General features: G+C 41.2%; 1 protein-coding gene across 1 annotated transcript in view; it reads left to right on the top strand.

The window, feature by feature from the left end:
* The window catches only part of LY96 (lymphocyte antigen 96), a 286,083-nt gene that overhangs the window by 246,203 nt on the left and 16,327 nt on the right, over positions 1 to 23,553 (top strand). The window lies entirely within an intron of this gene.

The following is a 23,553-nucleotide window of genomic DNA, read 5'->3' as shown; positions in this document are numbered from 1 at the left end:
ATACTTGTTGACTCTTTCCCTTTTCCTGTCCTTCCACACGGTGAAGTTCACTTTCAGGACATTATTTCTCCTCATTCCCTGGTTGCTTCCTTTCAACCCCTTAGCAGCTGCAGAGAAATGGGACACCAGGGTGTGGTACTTCATCTGAAGCGGTGGGAGGAGCCAGCGATGCTGGCCCTTTACTTCACCTGGGGAACCTGTGTGTCACAAGGGCAGCAGGTGCGTGGGGCAAGCACCAGAGATCTGGGAGAGAGATGAAGCTAGAGGATTCCAGGCAGCCTCTATGATGTGTCAATACAGACACGGTAAACACCAAAGCAATGCTAAAGAGTAGGCAATAAATAGATAAGTTTCCCTTTCATTGCATACCTTCAAGTCACTGTCTGTAGTTTGCCACAACATTCTGTGTGTACAACCTTCATCTGTGTTGATGAGATTGTATCAGAGTAAGATTTTGCTGCTTATAGCAAACCTTCTGAATATGTGGCTTAAGGGAGATAGAGGTTTATTGTTCTCTGTCTTATAAACATCAGAGGAAGCTGAGAAGGTAGGAGGAAGGCAGACAAGCAGTGGCTTCCTAGTGAGCACTCTGTCCCATTGTGTTAGCATGGCTTCTGTCCTCAGAGTTGCTTTACATTTTCAAAATAGTTACTGGAGCTCCAGCCGTTTCCAGGCCAAAAGGAAAAAAGAACAAAAGGATGTGCTCTCCTAGCAGAGTGAACCTCATTTAAGCAGTTTTCTCAGAGGCCCTGCCTTATGGTGTCCACTTATCTCATTCGCCATCCTTAGCTGCAGTGGAGGCTGAGAAATAAGTCCTTTTGGCGGGAACCCTGCAGCCCGGAATAAAATCATGTTCCATTTAGTAAGAATGAAGGAAAGAGTGAGTACTGGGTAGACATCTGGCAGCTTCATTTTACACAAATTCAACACCTTGCATGTAAAAATTTAATGCATCTTGTAAGCTTACTTCATTGATTTGAATACCTGTATTGCATTGTATTGTGTGGAAATACTAAAATTTATGTAACATGTCCTCCATGGCTAGATATTTAAGTTACTTCCCACATTTTAGCTATTATAAACAGTGCTGCAGTTAACATTTGTATGTATACATACATATTTACTCATTATTTGAATCTATGTCCCCAGGATAGATTTACAAATGAGGAATGGCTAAGTTAAAAGGGTAACTGTATTTTACATTTTACCATATATTGTCACATAGCTTTCTAAAGTGTTGGCATTAATTTACCTTTTACCCAACAGTATGTGAGTGCTTATTGCCTTTCAGATAAGCACTGTGAAAATAATACAGATAACACTGTGTATCATTAACCTTTATGACTTCCTCCAACTTGATAGGTAAAAATGGTATCCTATCAATTTAAATTTTATTCATTGTGACATTAATTTTTTAAGTGATAGTGTAAATGGTCATTTCTACCTACTTCCTTGTCCTAAAGTAGTTTAGATCATAAATACCATGAATGGGTATTTGTATTACTTTAAGATTCAGAAAGAAAGATTTACATTTTCAAAAAAACAAAGATTTACATTTTCAATTTGCAATCCATTCTAGTGGATTAAAAATTTTTACATGTTAAAAAAAAGAACAGCTTTATTGATATATAATTCATATACGACAAAATTCACTCCTTCAAAGTGTACAATTTGGTGGGTTTTAGTACAGTCACAGAATTATGCAACCACCTCTATGATCTAATATCAGATCTTCTCCATCCCCAAAAGAAACCCTGGACTCTAATGGATACTAAGGGAGAAAGGGGAGGTGGGATAAATCGGGAAATTGGGATTGGCATATACACACTATTGATCCTATGTATAAAATAAATAACTCATGAGAACCTACTGTCTAGGACAAGGAACTCAGTGCTCTATAGTGACCTAAATGGGAAGGAAATTCAAAAGCGAGGGGATATGTATATACCTATAGCTGATTCACCCTGCTGTTCATCAGAAACTAACACAACATTATGAAGCAACTTTACTCCAACAAAAATTAAAATAAAAAAAGGAGCCCTGGATCCCTTAACAGTCACCCCTCACTCCTTACCAGCCACAGTCACTCATTTTCTGTTTCTGTAGATCGGTCTATTTGTCTATTCTGGACGCTTGGTGTGAGTGGAATAATACAGTATGTGGGCTTTTGTGACTTGATGCTTTCACCAGGCATAAATGTTTTCAAAGTTCACCCATGATGGAGTATGTTTCATGCTTTATTTTATTTTTTGTAAAATATACATAATACTTACCATTTTAATCATTTGTACATGTACAATTGTGGTATTAAATACATTCATAGCATATTTAATGTGTTCACTACTATCTATACCCTAAACTTTTTCATCATCCCCAATGTCAGTTCTGTAGCCGTTAAACAGTAACTCCTATTTTTTACTTCCCCCAGCGGCTGGTAACCTCTGTTCTACTTTCTGTCTCTGTGAATTGCTTATTTTAGGTACCCCATATAAATAGAATCATGCTGTAGTTGTCCTTTTGTGTCTATTTCACTAAGCATGATTTTTCAAAGTTCATCCTTCTTTTTAAACTTTGTTTATTTTTAATTAAAAGTTAATTGCTTTACAATATTGTGTTGGTTTCTGCCATACATTAACATGAATCAGCCATAAGTATACATATGTCCCCTCCTTCTTGAACCTCCTCCCACCCCCCAAGTTCATCCTTTTGCAACATATATCAAAATTCTTTTCCTTTCTGTGGCTGAATAGTATCCCTCGTGTGTATATAACACAGCTTGTCCATGAATCTGTTGTTAGACACTGAGATTGTTTCACCTTTTGGCTATTGTGAATAGTGCTGTTATGAACATTGGTTTAAAGATGTCTGAGTTCCTGCTTTCAATCCTTTTGGATATATACCTAGGAGAGGAGTTATAAGGTAGTTCCATGCTTTACTTTCTTAGAAACCACAAACTGTTTTCCACAGTGGCCACACCATTTTATATTTCCATAAGCAGTTCACAAAGGTTTTAACCTCTCCACATTCTCACCAACGTTTGTTATTTTCCATTAAAAAATTATAGCCATTCTAGTAAGTAGATGTGTGAATTGAGGTGTGTATTTTCCTAATGACTTAATGTGCTTATTGGTCGCTTGTGTATCTTCTTTGAAGAAGTGTTCAGATCTGTTGAACATTTTTAAATTGGGTTATTTGTTTTTTAACTGTTGAGTTGTAACTGTTCTTTATCTTTGTAGATAGAAGTCATTTGCAAGCTGTATGATTTGCAAATATTTTCTCCCATTCTTCTCCCAACTTTCTCGATTGGTGTCCTTGAAGAATTAAAGTTTTAAATTTTGATGAAGTCCAAGTTATTTTTTTGTTTTGTTGCTTGTGCTATCATATTTAAGAAACCATTGATTGCTTCATCTAAGATCATTAAAATTTATATGTTTTATTCCAAAAATTTATAGTTTTTGGTCTTATATTAAGTCTCTAATTCATTTTGAGTAAATTTTTATATATGATGTGAGGTTGGGGTGAAACATTTAAAAAAACCATTTTTATAAAACAAGAAGTTTTTAATTACACTTAAATGGTATATATCCTCTGTTAGTTTTAGCTCATTTTCCTTCAATAGAGAGTTCTTCATTCACATTTTCAACTAATACTTATTGAGCAACTGCTTTGTGTCAGGCCCCAGTATAGAAAAATGCAAAGGGAAATAAGGACTAGTCTCCATTTCCAATGAACAAACAGTAGAGAAGGAACACAGACAAGGCAACCAGCAGTTAGTGGATGCTATGGCAACAGGAGTGGCACTTAATTCATCTTGAGAAGGTTCAGGGGATGTTTCTTTGAAGAAATAATGATTGACTTGAGCATTGAAGAATGAGGTCAAGTTTGTCAGGTGGACAAGTGCCGAGGGAGAGAGATGACATTCCAAGTGGAATCAAAGCACATGCAAAGAAAGTCATGGCGCCTATGAGGAACTGTGGTATGTGTGTAGGCATGAACATGAGGTTGTTATTATGTGAAATACCATATTAGGGGTCTGTGTTACAATTCTGGCAGCAAAAAAACAAAGGTGAGTAGACCTTGTTCCTGGAGACCTTTGCTATTATACAGTTATGAGTGGCTCAACTAAATCAGAGACAATGGATATGAAGCAAGAGGTAGATTCAAGGAATATTTCAGAATGTTAAATTAATGAGAGTTGATGGTGGATGAGGTTTGGCCAATCAAGGAAAAGGAAGCGAGGCCCAGGATTATAGCTTTGGGGAACCCGGGGGATGTACAGGGTGTAGTTAATTCACTGAAATGATGAATTTAGTTAGGGGCCTAAATATGCTTTGTAAACATCTACATTTTTGAGCTTCCCCGGAGGTGCTAGTGGTAAAGAATCTGCCTGCCAATGCAGGAGACCTATGAGATGTGGGTTCGGAAAGATCCCCTGGAGAAGGGAATGGCAGCCCACTCCAATATTCTTGCCTGGAGAATCCCATGGACAGAGGAGCCTAGCAGGCTACAGTCCATAGGGCTGCAAAGAGTTGGACACGACTACAGCAACTTAGCATGCGTGTACTACATTTTGAAGTAAACTTGGGTCAGGTTCAAAACTTTCAGAAGGCTTCAAAGAAGCTTCTGTGTTCTACTCTTCCTGCAAAGCCCTATTCAATTTCTTCCATTTGAGCTCTTGAATAAGGAGTTTCTTATACTATTTCTTATGCTAACACATTGCTGGATAACACTTGTGTGTGTTTCTTTCCTTTCCTCCCTCCCTCCGTCTTTCCCTAATTCCCTTCAGTTTGTTGTTGTTCAGTCGCTAAGTCCTGTCTGATCTAAGTCCTTTGCAACCCCATGGACTGCAACACACCAGGCTTCCCTGTTCTTCACTATCTTCTGGAGTTTGCTCAAACCCATGTCCATTGAGTCGATGATGCCATCCAATGAGCTCATCCTCTGTTGTCCCCTTCTCCTCCTGCCCTCAGTCTTTCCCAGCATCAGGGTCTTTTCCAGTTTGTCAGCTCTTCACATGAGGTGGCTGAAGTGTTGGAGCTTCAGCATCAGTCCTTCCAATGAATATTCAGGGTTGATTTCCTTTAGGATTGACTGGTTTGATCTCCTTGCAGTCCAAGGGACTACCAAGAGTCTTCTCCAGCACCACAGTTTGAAAGCATCAGATTTGTGCTATTACAATGGGGAAGGAAAGAAAAAAGGCAGAACTTAACAGCACTGCTTTTTTGCTCCCTGGGTTGTGGTTCCTCTGTTTGTTGGCTAGCTCACCAGATCGCAGTGGATACAAAGGAATTTGCTTTCCTGCTGGTTCCCCAGGTTAGAGCGCCACATGGAACAAGCAGATGCCTCATAAGGAGGAAAAGCTGTTGTTCGAATAGGAAATGCGGATAATTGGCATGCTTCCTTCATCTGCCAACGCTGCCCTGAAAACAAGCCTTCACAGAGCGCAGCTCTTCCGCAGTGCAGCTGTGGCTCCCAGCACGCAGAGTCTGTTCTTTGGGAACTAGAAACACATTTATCGGAGCTCTAAGAGCTGATGGCTAAAAACAGTCTAATTGCATATGTCATCTGACAATTCACTCGGTGGGGCTGTCAGGGTGATGATCGAGGTTTTTGCTGCTGTTTTTGCTTTCTGTGACCCCAGTTTTCAATGGCGAGATTACAGGCCCCTGGGCTTCATCCTCAGGCCCAAGAAACCCGGGGAGCAGGGGAGTCAGTGCATGTCAGTCCCATGCAAGCTGTTTGAGGCCAGGGAGGGGGATTTAATTTTGTATTTTCCACAGTAGTTAGCAGCATTCTTTCAGGAGAAAAGGTAGTTCACGTCATTCACCCAAGTGTCTTCGGGGAGAGTTGCTGACCCCTTCTTTTCTGGCTCACCCTCAGGTGAGCTTGCAGGGCTTGGAACAGGCCATTGGGCGACCACTTTCCCAGGAACTCTAGAGAGAGTGGACACAGGACTGCCTTCTCCTTGGTGTCTAGGGAGGATTGAGGGACCAGCTGACGAGGGGAGAAGCCTGCCTTACCTTTGGGCCTGGGACAAACACTGACATTGTATAGTTGCCCAGGAGCCTGAGGGGCTTCCCAGGAGGCTCAGTGTAAAGAATCCGCCTGCCAATGTAGAAGAGGTGGGTTCATCCCTGGGTTGGGACTATCTCCTGGAGGAGGACGTGGCAACCCACTCCAGTATTCTTGCCTGGGAAATCCCATGGACGGAGGAGCCTGGTGGGCTACAGTCCACGGGGTGGCAAAGAGACACGACTGAGTGACAGAACACGGCCTCTCGGTGTAGGTCTGCTGCTTGAGTGAACAACCCGGAGAGGCTTGGGTGTTATAGAGCCAGGTTGTAGATAAGTCGTTGAGACTGAAAGTAGCTCATCTAAGCTGTCTGAGACAGGCAGAACTCCAGTCCGGATTTGAGCCCAAAGCCCGCCTTGTTCACCTTGAACAGCTCTGCTCCATAGAGAGAAAGGCCAATGCAGCGGGCTTGTATAACCCAACCTGTGTTGCTGCCTTCAAGGAGTTTACCATCTGGCTGCTTTAGCATGGGAGGTCAGCCTTTGAAGCACAAGCTGTCTCAGGGCTGTGGTGCTAGTGGGCCAGGGAGGAGCCAACCCTGAGAGAGGCTGTGGTGATGGGGGGCTTCTTGGAGGAAGCTGACCTCCCTGTGGACTTGGCTGAAGAGAGGGAATTCCAGGGTGGTGGGTGCTGTGAGGTGATGCCTGGAACCCTTTTTAGGAATGAGGGACTTACTCTCTCAACTGTTGGGTGTGCTCTATGAAGATGGCCCTCAGTTGACGCCCGCTAACAATTGCCTCAGCTGAAGAGGACTGTGTCACTCACTGACTCATGGGCCCATCTCCTTCTGGGGGAAGTCCAGGCCCAGTGACTGACCATGGCTGGGTGATAGGCCTGGTCATTTTCCCCAACTTGGGACAACTCAGAAGGTTAGTTCAGCCCTCAAGCTCTCTGTAGGGTCGGCTGAGCTCCTCCTTGGGGCTATAGCACAGCTCTCCTGCTCCCCTTCTCCTCGTCCTTCCCCAAGTGATTTGTCTCCATTGGCTTCTTGGAGAACCTCACCTGTGACATCTGGTTTCAGATGATAACTCATAGCTCTGACTGCAGCTGAGTCTACACAATTCAGACCATTCCCTGGATATTGCGTGGTAAGAGGGCAGAGATCAGTGTGGAATGGGGATGGATTAGTTAGTAGCCCCCAGTGGTACTAGTAGTAAAGAACCTGCCTGCCAGTGTAAGAAATGTAAGAGACACAGGTTCGATCCCTGGGTTGGGAAGATCCCTTGGAGGAGGGCATGGCAACCCATCCCCAGTATTCTTGTCTGGAGAATCCCATGGACAGGGAAGCCTGATGGGTTACAGTCCATAGGGTCACAAAGAGTCAGACATGACTGAAGTGACTAAGCAGACACACAAGAGTCCACCAGTGTATGCTCTTACAGGACCTGGGTCTGTGCCCCGCCGCCACCTTGCATCTACCCCCTTAAAATTCTTGTCTAGGTGGAACATGTTCTTTAATGCGGGTTGGGTCAGAGCTGAGTGTGTATGTGTAGTTGTGTAGGGGTGTGGTGGAGCAGTGGCTGGCATGGTGCCCAGAGGGGTGGAGGAAGCACCATCTTCTAAATGCCTTTGTGGCTGCCTGGAGAGAGGAGCAGAGCGTGGAGAGGCAAGTTGGGAGGGACAAGCTGAGAACGAGGTCCACCACTGAGTGGGAAGCGGAATTAAGTATGGGAGGGACACCTAAGTAGTCTTAGTGTTTCTAACCTGCGCCCACTTTTGATGGATGTAGAGATACCTTGTTCAAAAGGATCACTTATGTGCAGGACACAGAGCCCAACACCTGCAAATCTCCAAGCAGGGGAGTTCCATTAGGATTGATTTTCTATAGCTTGGATGATGAAAGCAGTTTTGTGCACACAAAATTCTAATTTGTAAAACTGAGACTCCCCATTGGAAGTGCTGTCTTAGCATTGAGCACAGTAGCCTGAGGCTGTGTCAATGCAAACCTGGAACTTCTGTTTGGCAGCTCGGGGGACCCCAGGAACCATCGTGCACACCAGTGATGGGAGGGTGCACACCAGTGATGGGAGGGTGCACACCTGGCAAAATCTCCAGGCTGCCTCATTTGCCTGTGACTGTATACACACACACACACACGTACACACACATACACCTGGCTTGTCTATAGCCGTACACCCCCATATATACACACTAAGTCTCCAGTAGGTTTTCTGGGGGCTCTCTAGTCGAGTTCTCATGGAATTGTCCAGTTGGAAGATCAAGACCCAGAAGGGGACTGGCTCCCACCAGGGGGGCTGTACCCTCCTCTGACAGTGCTTCTGATCCGAGAACCTTGAATCTGAAAGGGTTTGACCTGGCCCCATGAACGCATGAGGGCCTATTTCCCTGTTTCTTCTAGTCTTTAAGGCAGCAAAGGAGCTGGTGTACATTCTTTAAGGAGGTCACAGGCTCACAGCTAAGTCTGAGAAAGCATTGGCTTCATGTCTCTGGCGAGTCCTAGCAGCAGCCATAGACAGGGCAGGCTGCGGGCAGAGAGACCGGTTTGGATACTCTGTGATCCATCTGACCAACCAGTGGTCACGAGGAGCCGAGCTGGTGTCAGTGGGACTGGGAAAGAGGGGATCATCTGAGACACATGGGAGGCAGGGTGTGTGGGCGGGAGCAGTGGGGCCAGCAGACAGAAGTCCGGTGTCAGCCCTGGGGGAAGGATGGCTGATAAAGCCATGAAAAGGAACTAGGAAATCAGTTCTCACAAACCTATGAGACAAGCTTCAAAAATAGATCTGGTTTCAAATTCTAACTCTGTTGCTATAATACTAGCCGTGTGGGAGCCATTGTATAGACAAGTCACCTCGTGGAGACTGATTTTTGTTTTAATAAAGGAATGGTTTCTTTCAAAAACATGTATTTACTTGCTTATTTACAGCTAGCTAACTGTGCCAGGTCTTAGCTACAGCACGTGGGATCTTTGATCTTCATTGTGGCATATGGGATCTAGTTCTCTGACTAGGGATGGAACCTGGGCCCCTTGCATTGAGAGCTTGGAGTCTTAGCCACTGGACCACCAGGGAAGTCCCTGTTGTTGTTTTTTAATTGTAAAATGTAGGATAATAATAACTAGAGTGTTTTTTTTTTTTTTGCAAAGAACACATTGAGTGAGAAAATATCAGGAAGCATTTACAGTAGGTCAGCACACATCACACTCGGAAGGGACTGACTGGATAGGGTCTGATTAGCACAATTGATGACGTTGTAGTGGGGAGACGTCTTTCAGAGGACAGTTCTAGTTGAGCTGCTCAGGGAAGGGACAACTCAGGGAGGACTCAAGGGTTTACACCGGGGTTTCTTCAGGCCTTTGATGTTTACGAAGTTCAACTTTCCCAAGCACAGAGATGAACTGATTTAGGAAACAGTCTCTTATTTTGCAGAGTTGATGCAAATGGCAAGCATGAATACTGTTGATAATCTCTTTCATACTTACATAGGTTGCAATTATTTTATTACCATTATAAGAACGGCCGAGATTTTCATTCAGCTATTTATTGAGGTATCATTGACACATAACGTTAGTTTCAGGTGTACAATGTCATGATTTGATATTTATCTGAACTGTGGAATCATCACCACAATGTATCTACTTAGCATTCATCACCATTAATAGTCACCATTTTTTTTTCTTTTGAGAATTTTGAAGATTTACTCCTTACAACTTTCAAATATATGAGACAGTATTCTTAACTGTGTTCACCGTGCTGTACATAATAGTCCCTATGACTTACTTACTTTATAACTGGAAATTTGTGCTTTTTGACCCTCTTCACTCATTTTGCCCACTCTTCCCTCTGCCCCCCACATCTGGCAACCACCTATCTTCTGGTCTATTTCTATGAGGTTTTTGTTTTTGTTTTTAAGATTCCACATATAAGTGAGAGCATTTGGTATTTGTCTTTGACTTATTTCACTGAGCATAATGCCCTCAAGGTCTATCCATGTGGTTGCAAATAGTGAGATTTCATTCTTTTCTATGGATGAATAATATTCCACTGTGTGTATATGTATATAGATACCACATTTCTTTATCCATTCATCCATTGGTAGACACTTAATTTCCATGTCTTGGCTGTTGTAAACAATGCTGTGCTTAACTTAAGGATACATATCTTCTTGAATTAGTGTTTTTGTTTTTTTTGAACAAATACCTAGAAGTGGAATTGTTGGATCATATGGTGGTGAAGATTTACTCCTCACAACTTTCAAATATATGAGACAGTATTCTTAACTATAGTCACGTTGTACATAATATTCCCCATGACTTATTTACTTCATAACTGGAAATTTGTGCTTTTTGACCCCCTTCCCTCATTTTCCCACTCTTCCCTCCTCTATTCTTTGGAAAAGTTTGAGAAAAATTGATATTAATCTTTCTCTGCAGGTTTGATAGAATTCCCTTGTGAAGCTGTCTGATCCTGGACTTTTGTTGAAAAGTTTTTCATTACAGATTCAATCTCGTTACTAATAACCAGTGTAATCAAATTTTTGAACTGTACGTGATTCAGTCTTGGTAGGTTGTGTTTTCTAGGAATTTATCCATTTATTCTAGGGTGTCAAATTTGTTGGTGTGTGATTTTCACAGTTGGCATAAAAACTTCACCTTTTGTATTTCTGTGGTATCAGTCAGTCTCTTCTTTCATTTCTGATTTTAAGTCCTTTTTCTTGGTGAGTCTCGCTAAAGCTTTGTCAACTTTATCTTTTCGTATATGCCAGGTTGAAATAATTTTTTGTTACCATTTAATAGTAACTGAGATTTTTTAATGGGAATTAAATGATAATGAAAACTTATTGTTTACTTAACTAGAAAGTTCAACAATATTATTAAGGATCCAAGAAATTGTTGGGTTTTTGTTCTTAAACTTGTTGCTTCATGTTAACAATATGGTTGTCATAGCATAAAGCATCACATCTACATTCAAGACTAAACAAGAGGGCATGTTGCAGCACCACTGAGTTCTGTGCTCTGTATCTTTTTTTTTTAATCAGGGAAGCAAGCATTTTCCAGAAAATTCAGCAGAGTTTCATTGGCCAGAATTAGATCACATGATCACCTCCAGGGGTTAAAAAAGACCAAAAAAGCAAAAATTTGGCAAAGAGGAGCAAGATTGCCTGATAATCACTCCCTGCACTAGTGGGGAGATTTTTAAGCAGCTGAGATTTTGGAATAAGATTTTTGGCAACTAAAAATTCTGGTTTATCCAGTGAGTTATCATTTAACTGTAGATTGGTAGATAGTCTCATGGTTAAGTACGGAGTCTCCCTGTTTTCTAGGCATAAGAGAAATGAAGGATATTTTTTGCCTTTTTGGTTTCCTAGGGCTACAGGAGCTTTCATTCCCTTTCTTTTCAGTTTTTTTTTTTTTTTTAATTTCAATAAATAGTAGATCTCTCTAGGTAACGACTAAAAATCACTGGTGGACTTCAATATTAGACTTTGTTGTTGCTTTTTAAATTTATCTGAGTGCAGCAGTGGGCTCAGTTGCATAGGAAGGTGGAACAACAGGAAGGAGGACAAAGAAGCCAATTCCACCTCGTGCAGGAAGGGGCTTGTGCAGTAGTGATTAGCAGCTGCCCCTTTACTGCCTTCAGGCCTGATGGCAAAGCCTAGGCTCCTTCTTGTAAAGAAAACCTTTCTTGACCCTTCATGGAAGACAACTTAAGCATTCAGAAATAGTTACAGTAGTTTATCAAGTTCCTTGTTATAAAATGAATTTAAAAATTGTGCATTTGATGTGATACTCAGGGACCTCAGACTCAGTGATAAAACAAGTTATTAGAGTAACTTTAAACACCTCTGTATTAGAAAAAAACCCCAATTGGTGAAATGAATGACAAAATAGCTATTTTTTTTGAAGAAAGGAAAATTTCACATATCTCAAAAAATCTTCTGGGGATGGATGTACAGTGTGAATGTACTTAATGCTACTAAACTGTATACTTAAAAATGGCTAAAATGGTAAATTTATATATATATTTTGCTGCAAGAAAAAAATCTCCATGTAGTCTTGTTGAGGGACCTGCCCTAATGAATAGGTAGAATAATTTGTAAGTGTGTTTTAGTCACTCAGTCGTATGCAACTCCTTGCGACCCCATGGACTGTAATCCGCCAGGCTCTTCTATCCATGAAATTCTCCAGGCAAGAATACTGGAGTGGGTAGCCATTCCCTTCTCCAGGGTATCTTCCTGACCCAGGAATTGAACCCACATCTCTTGCATAGTGGACAGATTGTTTACTGTCTGAACCACCAGGGAAGCCCTGTATAATCTGTAAAGAGAAGAGCAAATAGTTGCATATCAGTGGGTGTCTTCTCTTTACACTCAGTCTGTAACTCGATTACAAAGTGTTCTCTTGCACTTTGGACCTGTATACCCAATACCATCCTCTCCATTGGGCCCATCTTACCAACACCTCAGGTCTCAAACCGAATTCAGTCTCTTCAGTTCACCTGTGTACATCTGTTCCTCCTCCCACCTTCTCTGTTTTAGTTAAGGGCCCTAATAAGCACCCAGTTGCTGTATCCTGAAACCTAGGTGTCAGTTTTTTTTTGGTAGAAATTTGCTAAGGGGATATTTATTAAGAACATAATTCCACTTCTGTCCATTTCTATTCTACTATACCACTATTTTTTTCTCAGTTTTATATTATTTTAATGTTTTTTAATTCACATGTTTAAGGTACATAATTTGATGAGTTTGGACACTGGTGTATACTGGGGTTATTCCCGAATCCAACTCTTTCCTTACCCTCCACACCCAATCAAACACCACTTCCAGTTAATTCTGTCTCCTCGGTGTTGCTCTGATCTGTCCAGTTCTCTTCACCTCCACAGTTGCCACTCTAAGGTATATAAGGAATCAGAAACTCTTCTCTTCTAAGGAGCTCCTAGCATTCATTCTGCCCTCACTTATCCTAAATGCCTGAAAAACATTCAATGCGTTAAGATACAAATTGTTTTGCTGTGGTAAGACCACTTAAGATCTTCCCTCTTAATAGATTTCAAGTGTAAAATAGAGTTTTGTCATCTCCAGGCAAAATGTTGCACAGCAGATTGTCTAGAACATCTTGTTTGTGTGTGTGATGGTATTGTATTTTTAAAAAGAATATTTTTAATGGAAGGATAATTGCTTTACAATATTGTCTTGGTTTCTGCCATCCATCAACATGCATCAGCCATAGGTATACATTACATATGTACCCTCCCTCTCGAATCTCCCTCTACCTCCCACTCTACTCCACCCCTCTGGATTGCCACAGAGTCGTGGTTTGAGTTTCCTGAGTCATCCAGCAGATTTCCACTGGCCGTCCATTTTACACACGGTAGTGCATACGGTTCCATGCTACCCTCTCCATTTGTCCCACCCTCTGCTTCCTCTTCTGCGTCCATTCTGACGCAGTCTATTCTGAATGTCTGCATCTCCACTGCTGCCTGTCAATAGATTCATCAGTACCTAGAAGGTCTTGTTTTACTGAAACTTCATACCTGTTGATTAGAAATCGTTTTCTTAACCAAGATAGATGATCTATTGGCTTTCTTGGATCCATCATCAAATTGCTTGGCAATTTTTACAAAGGCACTCAGCCCTAATTTTTGCCAAATGAAAATGACTGATATCTAAGCTTCTAAAACTATTGAAGACTTCTTACTCTTCCAAAAAATATTCACACCCCTAATTTAGCATAGTAATATTAACACTGTAAGACAAAAAAAAAAAAAAAATTGGGGGAGGTCATATCCTCACGGCAAGTTGTGGAAGATGGCTACTTTATATCAGTGAGTGATTTGCCCAAGCAGGCAAGGTTATTTCAGTTTTATTAATTCACTCATTAATCTTACTGAACATTTGTGTATACTAGGCACCATTGGGGTAGAGACATGGGACAAATACCCCACCAATGAGGAACACACAGCCGTGTAGTGGAGACAGATTTGAAAACCAGATGATTTAGGCAGTGAAGTGCTAAGAATCAAGCAAAGTGGTCTGGAGACATTGGGGAGGGACATTCTGTGGAGCCTGGGAAGGCTTCCCAGAGCTGGAACGTAAAGAAGATCTGGATTTGAGATCCAGAGCTCCCTGCAAATCAAGCCCTTTTCCCATTTCAGCTAAGAATGTAATCAGTGTGGCAGGCACTGGATTTTTAAAAATCTTATTTTAATTTGCATTTCCCTGGCTGTCAGTCAGGTTGAGCACCTTTTTACGTTTATTGACAATGTGTATTTTCTATGTATTATCTATTTTTACCATTTGTGAGAAATCTTAATGTTGAAAATAAACTCTGTGGCAGATAGGGGACTTGTCTGATGCTGATTGTAGGATAGATTTTGTAAGTCCGATACTCATCTCCCAACAAAAATTAGGATCAGGATGTTTTCCTAACCATCCCCCTCGCTGCTTCCTGCCAGTGTCTGCCTTCTCTCTGATAACTAGGCTTCCTCTTCTAGCCTGGTGGCTGCTGAAGAAGGTCAGCTGGACACGATGGAATCTGTATGTGCAGACACTGTCGTAGTCTTTAACTGCACAGTTTCTGCTTCTGTCAAAACGAGGGGAGAAAGTCTACACAGATGGGCAGAGGGAGTTATGTGTAGGCTTGCAAATGTGAGCGCTGTCTGATAAAATGCAAGTTTTTGAGTGTGCAAGTCCTAGAAAAGGAGGTCCAATTTCATATCTGGTTTGCGAGAAATATCTATAGATAAAATACTGTATGGATTTTTAGAATGATCTCATTCATGTATTAGAAAGTGCACTGCCTTCAACCTCAGAAGTCAGTGTTTCATCCCAATTAACCCTGAGGACTCAACCATCCTGTGGTCTTCTTGCCTGATGGCAGCCAGAAGGACTGTGTCTGGTGCTCTCACCTCTCGATGGCCAGAGAGAAAAGCCACTGAGATGTAGGGGAAGGAATGTCCGGGACTTGGAGTCAGAGGCACTAGGGTGGGAGTCTTGGCTCTGCTCTTTATCAGCTGTGTTTTGTTAAACAATTCTCTTCAACCCTCTGGACCTTGGTTTTCTTATGTGCAAAATGTAGAGAGTACTTTGTAGGTTGTAGAGTTAGTTTAAGGATCAAATAACATGATGGCTGAGGCTTCCCAAGTGGCTTAGTGGTAAAGAATCCACCTGCCAGTGTAGGAGATGTGGGTTCTATCCCTGGATCATGAAGATCCCCTGGAGAAGGGGATGGCAACTCACTCCAGTGTTCTTGCCTGGAGAATCCCATGGACAGAGGAGCAATAGGGTCGCAAAGAGTCAGACATGACTGAGTGACTGAGCGTGAGCAACAAGATTGTATTACAAGTTAAGTATGCAAGTATTCTTTTTCACTCTTCTTTCTTCTCTTGAGGATATCATACACACAGCCAAACAAAGGGCTTTGGCGGTGGTTCGTGCTTGATACTTGTGTACTGCTTGATTCCATACAGCAGTGGTTCTAAGTATAGCCCCCTGGCCAGCACATCCTGTCACTTGTTAGACATGCAAAAACCCGGACCTACTCCATCAGAAACTTTTGTGGGCTCATCAGTGTTTGACTAATGCTCGTTAAAATTTGAGAACCACTGAAAGTCTCCTGCCTGCTGTGGTCATTATAGTATGAGATTTGGGAAAAGGGAAAAAATAGTGTGTGTGTTTTAATAATATAAAAGCTATTTAAAGTCCCAGAAGGTGACTTTCATCCAATGTCAGATTGTCTTTAAAATAGTGAATAAAATATTACAAGCAGGAGTGCTGTTTCCTGTTACCCTTTGGAGGAAAGCACCCAGGTTTAGCTTAATGCAGGATTTGAGATAAGCTCTCTGGACTTGGATGATCACTTAACTGGAGCAGGTAACTTCTTGCCCTCTTTTCTGTTCTTTTTCTTATAAATATTAATGACAGAACTTATAAACTAATGGTTGCTATACTAACTACTCAGCTCTGGGAGATGCAACATGGTATTTTGCCATGCTATTATTTCTGATTAAATATATTTTAATTTAAAGGCACAGCCATTTGCCTGTGTTCATAACCACAATGATTAAACATAAAAGGCACATTAACATCTGGGTATCAGTGAAAATCTTGGTACTCTACATGCACCAGGAAGCTCGCTCCTACAACCAAGAGTGTACACTGTGGCCAGCCTGTTTCAAGCTTGTTTCTCATATACCTTAATTGTACCTCTTTATTATACAATAGCAGACATTAATGAATAATTGTACCTATTTTATATAATGAGTGTTTCGTGTTATTAAATATTCCTAAGCTTCTTATGAGAAATGAGTCAGTACTCATCACTGTACCATTTGATAGTCATTATGAGCTTTGATTTTTGAGTGTCCTTTGCTTTTGGGAAGGAATTCATTTAATTGTGTTAAGTACAACTGATTCTATATGCCAAATACATTCCTTAGGGCAGGACCTGATACTTAAGGATCAAAGAATTTCAATACACTTAAACATCAAGGATCATTAAGAATAAAACAATTTAAGGGATACAAACAAACTTCATTTTACACTTGAGGAAGTAGAAAGCTTCCTTTTTAGAGAATTGCAAAATGGGACAGAAGGGAGGAATCTTTTGTCAGATAAAGAACAAGGAACAGAAAAATAGAAAATATCTAATTGGCTGGGGCCATAGAGTCACCCTTGTTTGGGGTGAGAAGACCCAGGTTGGCTTGGTGGTTGGTGGACTGAGTGTGTATATTCATTTATTTAATTTATTTTCTTTTGCTGTGCTGGGTCTTCGCTGCTGTGCAGGCTTTTCTCTAGTTGCAGGGAGCAGAGGCTACTCTCTAGTTGTGGTGCGCGGGCTTCTCATTGCAGAGCGGGCTTCAGTAGTTGTGGCACAAGGGCTCAGTAGTGTGGCTCCTGGGCTCTAGAACACAGGCTCAATAGTTGTGGCATACGGGCTTAGTTGCTTTGCGGAATCTTCCCAAACTAGGGATCAAACCTGTGTCCCCTGCATTGGCAGACAGATTCTTATCCACTGAGCCACCAAGGAAGTCCAGGGATGAGTATATATTGCATTTCTGGTCAAATGGAGCATTTGCAGGGACCAGAAAGTATCTGGTTTTGGTTTCCTGACTTAGTATTCCTGGCAGGATGGGCTCCATCTTGGGCCAAGAAGTTTATTGATGGAGTAAGTGCAAATTCCTAACAAAGGTGAGACTGTTAAGTTAGTATTACCTACTATACACTGAGTCTAGTAGGTGCTAGGGAGTTGACTGAAATCACCTACTTTGATTCGTAGAAAAACATGATGAGGCAGATTTTATTGTTCCCATTTTACATACACCAAAACTATCCTTGAGGGTCCCAAATGGACATATGATGTTTGGTGCTGGCATAGCCAATGAATATAGGGATGACCTAAAAGAAAGTGTGGGGGCTAGTTTCATAAAACCACATCTGAGAAAGTGGCAGGCCTGATGTAAAGCCTTCATAAGTTTCTCCTTCTGACTTCAAATCCTCAGTTAAGCTGAGCTGTTTGTCACACTGCACTGGTGCACTGTGTGTGTCTTAAGCTTGCCCCTGGTATGGGGAGATGGATAGGAAACGCGGCTGCAGTGAGGTGAAAAGGAGAGCTGGGGTTTCCCAGGGCACTGGGCAGTGTACTGAACGCACAGGCAGCAGGAAAACTCCTGAGAGCTTGGAGTAGAAGAGCAAATATTAATAGTTTCGAGTGCTTCTTTTATAATTTACTGAGGTAGTCTTTGAAAGTCAACACAAATATGGGTAGATTAATAGTTTGAGTGAAGCAATGAAGACTTAAAAATACCATCTGTTAGGATCTTTTCTGGTTAGTACTACTACCCCTTTTGTGAAGGAAAAAATGGACATGATTATTATGGGAAAAAATGAAAAGATGCTAGAAATATTCAAAGCCGTGGTGGCTCAGATGGTAAAGAATCTGCCTGCAATGCAGGAGACCTGGGTTCGATATTTGGGTCAGGAAGATCCCCTGGAGAAGGGACTGGCAACCCACTCCAGTACTATTCTTGCCTGGAGAATCACACGGACAGAAGAGCCTGGTGGAATGTGGTCCATGGGGTCGCAGAGTTGGACATGACTGAATGACTAACACTTTCACTTTCAGTGGAAGAAAGTCAAATTGTAAAAGTAAGGAAATATTGGGAAATGTTCATAGTGCACACTGAGAAGTAAAAAAAAAATTATGAATTGCTCACATTACTGGTATCCTGACAAAACCAGTTGGGTGTAGTTAACACCTGGGTCAGGAAGATTCCCCTGGAGAAGGGAACGGCAACCCACTCCAGTATTCTTGCCTGGAGGATCCTATGGACAGAGGAACCTGTGAACTATAGTCCATAGTGCCACAAAGAGTTGGACACAACTGAGCAACTAAAACAAACCACCACCAAATCTTTTATTTGAAGCACAAATGTATTTCATTGTTTGGTGCTTTCCTGTGTTGAGATTATTTCCCAAATTCTTGTTTGGTGTCAGTGGATCTATGAGTGATGATAGAAGCGATGCATATGTGTTTTTCCTTTTGAATAATGTGTGGATTTGTAGGTGTCTGACCTCTCCTAACTTTTAAAAAATTATTTAATTTTGGTCGTGTCGGGTCTTAGTTGCGGCACGCAGGATCTTCATTGTGGTAGGTTTCTCTGCAGTTGTGGTGTGTTGCTCCAGAGCACGTAGGCTCTTTAGTTGTGAGTTAGTTGCCCTGAGGCCTGTAGGATTCCAGTTCCCTGACCAGGGATCAAACCTGCATTCCCTGCAGTGGAAGGTAGATTCTCAACCACTGGACCACCAGGGAAGTCCCAATTTTTTTTTTTAAGGCCTCACTGGGCAGCATATGGGATCTTAGTTAACCTAACTTATATTTGACCCAATTATCTGAAGTAAAACTGCTTTTCAAGTGTCACATCTAGTTCTCAGGTAATGGGGCTGACATTGCTCCACAATGATGGTATGTTGAACATCTTCTTGGCTTTTATCACCTCATAAGCAGCTACCTGATCCCTAGGCATTTGTAATGGTGGTCAGAAGTGAATGTTAAGATGTGCCTAGAACATGAGACAGAGGATGAGATGGTTGGATGGCATCACCGACTCAATGGACATGAATTTGGGCAAGCTCTGGTAGATGGTGAAAGACAGGGAAGTGTGGGGTGCTGCAGTCCATGGGGTTGCAAAGAGTCAGACACGACTGAACAACAGAACATGAGAAAACTAGACTTTCGGCTTCTTCTCACCTTTGCTTCTACTTTTCCACTTTTCCAGCACTAGGGTCAGGATACTTACTTACCAGATTTTTTCCTTTTAAATATGTGCCCTAAGTGGCAGGACTGAACTAAAGCCCTTCATTGCTTTTCTGTAACCAAATAAACATCATGAATTCCATTGAATATTCAGTATTGTTCTTGATATTTCATGAATGAATTTGCTTGGGGTAAGAAAAGACTTATATTGGGTTGGCCAAAAAGTTCACTTGGGTTTTTTTCTGTAAGCTATGTAGTGGAAAAACCTGAATGATCTTTTTGGCCAACCCAATACATCACCACTGTAGTCATCTGCCACTGAATTTATCTCTGCCTTCTCTCAAATTCTTCTCAAAGGTGGCTAATACCCTTCACCACAGTAAGTGAACAGCTTTATCACTCACTGGCTGACCAAATCTCAGGCCCTCACTTTTTGTGTTAATTCTACTAATAGTTGACCCAAATCAGACTTGGGATTCAAGAGAATACCAAGGCAATTTTATGGGATACTGAGATCAAGTGTCAAAAGAACATGATGATTTATATCTAAATCTTTTAGGCTTCTATTTGCAATTTCTGGGTTAATCCTAGAGATCAGGTTCAAACATACACACATACCAACTTCATTTATAATGTGCCTCTTACTCCAAAATACCAAGCACCTTTGAATTTAAGAGTTAAACATTTATTATTAAGTATTTTTTAAGATTCAAAAATAAATATGTAAATAACTTACTAAAAGTTATGAAACTTTTACATACATTTAACATTTAGGATTTTAAGTACATTTTCCAGAACTTTTTTTTAAAAATTGGGAGTATAGTTGCTTTACAATGTTGTATTAGTTTCTGCTGTACAGTGAAGTGAATCAGCTATATATACACATAAATCCCCTCCTCTTAGACCTCTCTCCCAACCTCCAATCTCAGCCCTCTGATCATCACATAGCACTGAGCTGAGCTCCCTACGCTAGCTATGTTTTACACATGGTAGTCAATCCCAATCTCCCAATTTGTCCCATCCTCCCCTTACCCTATCTGTGTCCACAAGTCCATTCTCTACATCTGCATCTCTATTCCTGCCCTGGAAATAGGTGCACCATTTTCTAGATTCCACATATATGTGTTAATGTATTTATGTTTCTCTTTCTGACTTACTTTTGTATGACAGACTCGAGGTCTATCTACATCTCTACAAATGACCTTATTTCATTGCTTTTTATGGTTAAGAAATATTCCATCATACACACCCCCCCCACATCTTCCATCTGTTGTTGGACATTTAGGTTGCTTCCATATCCTGGATGTTGTAAGTAGTGCTACAAATGAACATTGAGGTATATGTGTCCTTTTGAATTATGGTTTTCTCAGGGTATATATTGGAGAAGGCAATGGCACCCCACTCCAGTACTCTTGCCTGGAAAATCCCACGGACAGAGGAGCCTGATGGGCTGCAGTCCATGGGGTCGCTCAGAGTCGGCCACGACTGAGCGACTTCACTTTCACTTTTCCCTTTCATGCACTGGAGAAGGAAATGGCAACCCACTCCAGTGTTCTTGCCTGGAGAATCCCAGGGATGGCGGAGCCTGGCGGGCTGCCGTCTATGGGGTCGCACAGAGTCGGACACGACTGAAGCGACTTAGCAGCAGCAGGGTATATATGGGATTGCTGGGTCAGGTTGTAGTTCTATTTTTAGTTTTTTTAAGGAACCCCCATACTGTTTTCACAGTGACTGTATCAATTTACATCAATTTACATATCAATTTACATCAACAGTGCATGAGGGTTCCCTTTTCTCCACACACTCTCCAGCATTTGTTTGTAGATTTTTTGATGATTGTCATCCTGACTGGTAAGAGGTGACACCTCATAGTTTTGATTTGCATTTTTCTAATAATTACGGATGTTGAGCACCTTTTCATATGCCTCTTGGCCATCTGTATGTCTTCTTTGGAGAGAGAGCTGTTTAGGTCTTCCACCTATTTTTTTGAGTGGGTTTTTTTTTGATATTGACCTGCACGAGCTGTTTATATATTTTGGAGATTAATCCTTTATCCGTTGCTTTGTTTGCGAATATTTTCTCCCATTTTGAGGGTTATCTTTTCATCTTGTTTATGGTTTCCTTTGCTGTGGAAAAATCTTTTAATTAGATCCCATTTATTTTTGTTTTTATTTTCATTACTCTAGGAGGTGAGTTGAAAAGATCTTGCTGTGGTTTATGTCAGAGTGTTTTTCCTATGTTTTCCGCTAAGAGTTTTATAGTGTTCAGTCTTACATTTAGGTCTTTAATCCATTTTGAGTTTATCTTTGCATATGGTGTTAGGTAGTGTTCTAATTTCATCCTTTTACATGTAGCTTTCCAGTTTTCCCAGCACCGCTTATTGAAAAGGCTGTCTTTTATCCATTGTATATTCTTGCCTCCTTTGTCATAGGTGCGTGGGCTTATCTCTGGGCTTTCCATCCTGTACCATTGAGCTATATTTCTGTTTTTGTGCCAGTTACACTGTCTTGATTACTGTAGCTTTGTAGTATAGTTTGGAGTTGGGGTGCCTGATTTCCTCCAGTTAGTTGTTCTTTCTCAAGATCCTTTTGGCTATTTGGGGTCTTTTGTGTTTCCATATAAATGGTAAAATTTTTTGTTCTAAGTCTTATGAGGGATGCCACTGGTAATTGGACAGGAATTGCACTGAATCTGTAGATTGCTTTGGGTAGTGGAGTCTTTTCACAATATTGATTCTCCCAATTCAAGAACATGGTATAAATAAATTAGTATTTTTAAGGTTCAAAAAAAAAATATATAAATACTTGACTAAAAAGTTATGCAACTTTTAAATACATTTTTTAGGATTTTAAGTACATTATTCAGAACTTCTGATAGGCTTCTATAGTTATATCAACTGAGTAGCACTCAGGAACTTATGGAAATAGGCTCATGGAACCCACACTGTTACCTTGAATTTCATCATTGTCTGCCTTTTCATGGCTGATAAGTATGACAGTGTGGAATACTGCTAGTCAATATGCTGAAATGATAAAGCATAGTATGTAGTCATACCTGGGACTCTGTTACAAATATTTACAACTTTTTGGCTACATAACCTTAGGCAAGTCTACCTGCAGGAAATCTTTCATAGGGACCTTATAAGACTCTAATGAGACAAGGAAGTTCTTTGTAAAGCAAATGTCACATTCTTCAGTGTAGAGAAGGAGGTCCATAAGTGTGGCCTTTGATTTTGAGAGAGACTCAATGATTACCACTGAAGAACATCCTATGACCTATGGCATGATTAACCTTTATAGAGGCCTTTAGTGGGATCTTATTGTATTTTTAAAATTTGAGACACACGAATTAAATTTTTTCCCAGTTCCTCCAATTAGTAAAAGCTAACATGGCCAAAGCAGTTTCTCTGTGCCAGATACTATCCTAAGCACTTAATGTAAATAAGTTCATTTCCTCCTCAGATCTGCCCTGTGGTGTCAGTGCTATGGTTCTGCCCATTTTACAGGGGGCACAGATTAGCAAAGAATCCACAATCAATCACAACCACAGGCAAAATTTCATCCATACCATTGTGTTAATCAGTATTCACTGCATTCTATACATTTTGATATTTTCTCTTACTCCCATATATCAGACCCCTATGAAGAGAATATCCGTCCCTACTCCGATATTTCAGACTCCTATGAGAGACTCCTAAGTACTTCTCCAGTACTTGGGGAAAGAAGGGAATGTTGGACACAGATAATTCATAAACCTGGGATAGTCGAACACAGACTGATGAATTGTTACACTCTGCTGGTGGATATGCCACGTCCATAGTGCCTGTAATATTGCAGACACGAGTCTACATGTTTTTCCAAAGTCTGAGGTGGGTGGATGGGGGCTGTGCGTGTAAGCAGAAGCCCAGGGAGCTGCTCACCACGACTCTTGAAATAGTTATTGCGTGAAAAGGGCACATCGAATATTTTCCAGATTTCCCAACCACACAGTCTTCACCCTAGCTCTTGGCTTCAGCCACCGAAATGTGTGGTTTGACCACGAATCTGGAGTCGGTAATCATTCTAGCACCCTGTGCTTCTGCTTGCTTCAAAGTAGTCTGTCCTGTGTTCTGTTCCTGGAGGATTTGCTAGGAGAGGAATCATTTGAGTTGATAAATCTGTTAATACTTAGAGCCAATAACTACGCGTTATGTTTGTGGGGGTCTTTGATACCTTAGCTCACAATAGGAGTGACAAATTTGGGATTTAAAGGTGCTGTGGCAGCTTCCT

Source organism: Giraffa tippelskirchi, chromosome 6 (assembly GCF_054371585.1).
Source record: "Giraffa tippelskirchi isolate mGirTip1 chromosome 6, T2T-mGirTip1v1.2.pri, whole genome shotgun sequence".
Taxonomy (NCBI): domain Eukaryota; kingdom Metazoa; phylum Chordata; class Mammalia; order Artiodactyla; family Giraffidae; genus Giraffa; species Giraffa tippelskirchi.
This window is presented reverse-complemented; position numbering and strand designations above follow the sequence as displayed.